General features: G+C 45.0%; 2 pseudogenes; one reads left to right on the top strand and one right to left on the bottom strand.

The window, feature by feature from the left end:
* The first annotated feature begins 1,601 nt into the window (after window positions 1-1,601).
* On the top strand, window positions 1,602-2,545 carry LOC110307401 (aldo-keto reductase family 1 member B1 pseudogene; annotated as a pseudogene).
* An 851-nt stretch (window positions 2,546-3,396) lies between these two features.
* On the bottom strand, window positions 3,397-4,201 carry LOC110307456 (small ribosomal subunit protein uS13 pseudogene; annotated as a pseudogene).
* Between the last annotated feature and the right edge of the window lie 1,227 nt (window positions 4,202-5,428).

Raw genomic sequence — 5,428 nt, 5'->3', positions numbered from 1 at the left:
GGACATAGATCTGGGGTAAAACACTTCCTCAGCATGCAAGATTCTCTTCATTCAATTCCTAGCACAACACACACACAAAAGTTAATTTACAAAGAAGACCAAGAACTGGAAAGATGGCTCATTGGCGAAGGGCACTAGCTGCTCTTGCAGAGGATCCAGGTTCGGTTCCCAGCACCCACACAGCAGCTCACAACCATCTGTACTTCCAGTTTCAGGACTTCTATCACCTTCTTCAGACCCCTGCAGGCATCAGGCACATATGTGGTACACAAACAGACATGGGGACAAAACACTCATATACGTAAAAACAAATCAACTTAAAATATTTTAAAGGGAAAAAAAGCAGTGATGGAAATATATGCAAAACTGGGAGCAAGACAAGTATGAAGACGCACAGTGTGGACGAGGAAGAGAGAAAGCAGAGGTTTACAGAAGGAAATGTAAATACAACAAACGCGCTCAAAGAGAAATGAGCAATTATAAAAGCAGGGACGGCGATACAACATCTGCAGAGTCGGATAACCTAGAGAGGACGACCTGAGTAACGGAGGAAGACAGTGAGCTGGGGCTCAAGGGAGATTTAGGGTATCCCATTTCCATGGCTGAGCAAGGGGATGAAAAAATAAGAAAGATGTAACAGAGTAACATAAATAATAAGATGGGTTTAATAGATACACCAAACACCAGCCTGAAAATAAAGCCTTCTAGTGCCAGTGGATCAGTCACCAAAACTGACCGTATTAAAAATACAAGAAGAAAAAATTTAGTACAGTACACAGAAAAGCTCCAGATATTATTCTCTGTATTCGATTTTATTTATTTTATTTACAAAATTGTAGTGTGTATGTGTGTGTGTGTGTGTGTGTGTGTGTGTGTGTTTGCATGAGCATGGTTGTCCATGAGCAACACTCTGCATGTGTGGAGATCACGCAATGGACAGGGAAGAGTCGGTCTCTCTTCCTCCATCATGTGGCTGAGGAGGATCAAACTTGGCAGCCAGCACCTTTCCTTACTGAGCCATCTTGACCCTCTTGTGTTCGACTTTTAAAGAGCAGAGAGCAAAAAGAATGCACCACCCGCACATGTTAAATCTCTTTGGGACAATTACTAAGTCAAAGGAGAAATAGAAACTTATATTCAGCATACCTGAAATGACAATGCTAATGAAATTACTATAAACCGGTCCTTGGGGTTACAGCTAAAACTATGGGGAATCTCTTGTGGCCTTAGTTAGACAGCACTTACAATATGTTTTGTTTTGTTTTGTTTTGTTTTGTTTTGTTTTGTTTTGTTTTGTTTTGTTTTGTTTGAGGTTGGATGAGACAGAGTCTCAACATAGAGCACAGGCTGGGCTCAAACTCATGACAATCCTCCTGCTTCAACCTCCCAAGTAGTTGGATTACAGTTATGAAGAGTCATACCTAGGTAACATTTATAATTTAAAAGGAAAGGACAAATAAAAGCTAAGTCCAAATGACAAGATCCTACATTTATTTTTGCTTGTTTGTTTGTTTGTTTTGTTTTTCTAAATGAAATGTTAAAAATGCTAGACAAAAGTGGAGATTAAAAGGATGAGGATGGGCGTGTAACATGCAGCGATCATGGCCAGCCATCTGGAACTCAACAACTGCACCAAGATGCCCACCCTGGGCCTGAGCACCTGGAAGTCCCCTCCTGGCCAGGTGACTGAGACTGTAAAGGTTGTTATTGACATGGGGTACTGCCACATGGACTGCTCCCAGGTGTGCCAGAATGAGGAGGTGGGAGGGGCCCTCCAGGAGAAGCTCAAGAAGCAGGTGGTGAAGCACCAGGACATCTTCATCGTCAGCAAGCTGTAGTGCACGTTCCACCACAAGAGCGTGGTGAAAGGAGCCTGCCAGAAGACACTGAGCTAGCTGCAGCGGGACTACCTGGATCTCTGCCTTACTCACTGGCCCCACAGGCTTCAAGCCTGGGCCCGACTGTTTCCCACTGGATGCCTCAGGAAACCTGATTCCTAGTGACACTGATTTTGTGGCCACTTGGACCTCTATGGAACCAGTGGATGAAGGTTTGGTAAAAGCAATCGGTGTCTCCAACTTCAACCCTCTTCAAATTGAGGGGGTCTTGAACAAACCTGGCTTACTGTATAAGCCCGAGGTGAACCAGATCAACTGCCATCCATCCCTAACTCAGGAGAAGCTGACTGAGTACTGCCATTGCCAAGACATCGTGGTGACAGCATACAGTCCCCTTGGTTCTCCTGGCAGGCCCTGAGCCAAACCTGAAAACCCGTCTCTCCTGGAGGATCCCAGGATCAAAGCTATTGCAGCCAAATACAATAAAACTACAGCCCAGGTGCCGAGCCGGTTCCTCATTCAGAGGAACTTGGTAGTGATTCCCAAGTCTGTGACACCTGCACGCATTGCTGAAAACTTTAAGGTCTTTGACTCTGAGCTGAGCAGCGAGGACATGAGCACTTTACTCAGCTACAACAGGAACTGGAGGGTGTGCGGTGATGAGCTGTGCCAAACCCGAGGATTATCCCTTCCACGCACAAGTCTGACGCTGCGGCGGGCAGATCCCCGCTCCTCCTCAAACAGCTTGCACCTGTTCTTTCTGCCCCCTCGCAAGTGTCCTGTGTTCCTCTGCACTGAGTGGCACCTTGCAAACCAGATGGTGAGAGTTAGTTAGTTTGACGTAGAATCTGGAGGGCAGTAACAGTAGCTGAGACGTTTCTTCCAGCCTTTCTTGTTCTTTCTTCTTACCCACCTAGAGGACTTTAGCAAGAGTACCCTTTCCAACCAAAGAGAAGCAAGATTTATAGCCCAAGTCATGCCACTAACACTTAAATTGGAGTGCTTAGAACTGTAATCCTTTGGGTCAGACTTCTTGCCTCAAATAAAAACTGCTTTTGCGAAAGAAAAAAAAAAAAAAAGGAGGATGTAATTTGGGGTAGAGTCCAAGCCTAGCCTGAGTAGGGTCTTGATTCTATCCCTAGAACTGCTGTACCCTGCCACCCGCCCTAAAGAGTAATATAAACTCAAGAGTTCAACCAAAAAGGGAAAAGGGAGGTATGCTATTTTGAAGACACATACACACACACACACACACACACACACACACACACACACATTACTAAGCAAAATAGTCAAAAGCCAGAAATTAAACACTCAAAAGTTGACTTTGCCTAATCTTTCAAATAAACTTGAGAAATCTGTGATTTAAATATTTAATCAATAAAATGATTTAATTAAACTACTTAATTACAGAAACTCTAACCAGAGCCATCATAGAGAAGAAATTGAGACAGTGGTCAAACACCCGACCTCTCAAAAGGATATATGATGGAGCGAGCTCCTTCCAGATAGGCTCAATAAGCCGGCCGTTCTCAAGCTGTAGGTCGCCCTGATCCTTTTACAGGGGCCGCCTAAGACTATCTGCATATTGGATATTTACGTTGAGATTCAGTAGCAAAATTACAGTTATGAAGTAGCAATGAAAACACTTTTATGGTTGGGGGTGAGCACAACGTAAGGAGCTGTATTAAAGGAAAGTCTAAACCAAAGGATCTCTGTTCTGGCTTCACATAGCAACCACCCGAAGAGTTCTTTTAAAAATCTCAGGGCCTACTCCGTTTCTCAGAACCATAAGGGGAGCATCTCTAGAGTGCTCCACGGTCTTTTTTTTTTTTTTTTTTTTTTTTGGTATATAAACTATTTATTAACAGCAAAGGCCCAGAGACACCTTTCTTCTTGGATACACCCACAGTATGGCCCCTGCAGCCAGTGGTCTTGGTGTGCTGACCGCGACACGAAGGCCTCAAAAGTGGCACAGCCCTCTATGGGCTCGAATTTTCTTCAGCCGCTCCAGGTCCTCACGCAGCTTGTTGTCTAGACCGTTGGCCAGAACCTGGCTGTACTTCCCATCCTTCCCATCCTTCTGTCTGTTCAGGAACCAGTCTGGAATGTTGTACTGTCGTGGGTTCTGCATGATGGTGATCACACGCTCCACCTTATCCTCCGTGAGCTCTCCAGCCCTCTTGGTGAGGTCGATATCTGCTTTCCTCAATACCACGTGAGCATAGCTCCGCCCCACGCCCTTAATGGCAGTGATGGCGAAGGCTATTTTCCGCCGCCCATCGATGTTGGTGTTGAGTACTCGCAAAATGTGCTGGAACTTCTCGGGGGTCACTAGAGACATGGCGGCGGCACAGACCGCGGCGTGTTGGCCTCCTGTGGAAGGGCTCTCCACAATCTTTAACCCCCTCCCAATGATTCAATATAGAGCCAAGTTTGAAAATCAGTTTCTGTTTGTTGAAGACATTTACAACACTATGGAGTTCTTGCCTTCGTGAAAACAACCACAAGTTAATTATTTTCAAAGAAAGTTCTTAAAAGTAAGAAGCTGTGGTCTGAATGTCTCTGAGCACCCCAAATTTCTATGTTGAAAACTAATCCCTAGTGCAGTGGATAATTAGATTATGAGGCTGATCTAATTAATTAAGTGGGATCAGGGTCAGTATAAGACCAGAGGAAGCTAACCTGTCCCCTTCCACCCCATAAGGGTCCATAAAACACAGGGACTAGTCCAGTCTGCCCACATTTGCACTTGGACTTCCTAGATTTCAGTACTGTGAACAGCTGCTCATAAATAATAATAACACATTGTATTTAATAACACATTGTATTATTTTGTAGTGTTGCTGTGTAATAATATCAGTGAACTATAACACTGGCGAAAACACAACAAAGACAGCACATACGTGAGCAAGAAAGCTGTAGGCCAGTATCTCTGATGAGTATCACGGCAAGCAAGCTGGGTTTTGATCTAAGAATATACGTCTGGTATAATTTTAGAACGGGTGTTAGGGGTAGTATAATGCTCATCTATGATGGCAATGGTAAGAACAGCCTCCTCTCTTACCTGAATGGTGTTTGGACTCCCTACAGTTTCAAAGGGTAGCTCCCCACTCCTCCTCTGCCCACAGGGAGCAAGAGGGTGAGAACCCGAGCCAGTGGCTGCACACCAGGGACCTCTGGTTTTTCTCGTTTTCTGTCTAACTCTGCTCAAATTCAACCTGCCTTTTGACTGGATAAAGAGAGGTTAAAGTCAACCTTGGCCATGCCTCTGTCATCCAGAAACAGTGGAGCACATAAGTCCCTGGGCAGCCAACATTGTCCAAGTAGGTCCCGTGTGGTATGTGCTGAGACATCCAAGTAGAATGTGTATAAAAGAGAGTTATAGTTCATTATGCCACTAACTGAGGAGGGTGTGAGCCACTAGCTCTAAGCAAGTCCCACGCCCTACCAGATGGACTGTGTCTCCCTCCTAGCCAGGGAAGATGATTGGGAAGGGATCCCACACAATGCCTTTAGAAAGGCCATATATTCCCAGGAGTAGCTATGGTCTTTGATCAGAATTAGATGCCCCTCCCTATCCTGCCACA

The sequence above is a fragment of the Mus caroli genome, unplaced genomic scaffold (genome assembly GCF_978045245.1).
Source record: "Mus caroli unplaced genomic scaffold, Mus_caroli_1 scaffold_14, whole genome shotgun sequence".
Classification (NCBI taxonomy): domain Eukaryota; kingdom Metazoa; phylum Chordata; class Mammalia; order Rodentia; family Muridae; genus Mus; species Mus caroli.
Note: the sequence above shows the minus strand (reverse complement) of the source record. Positions and strands in the feature narration are given on the sequence as shown.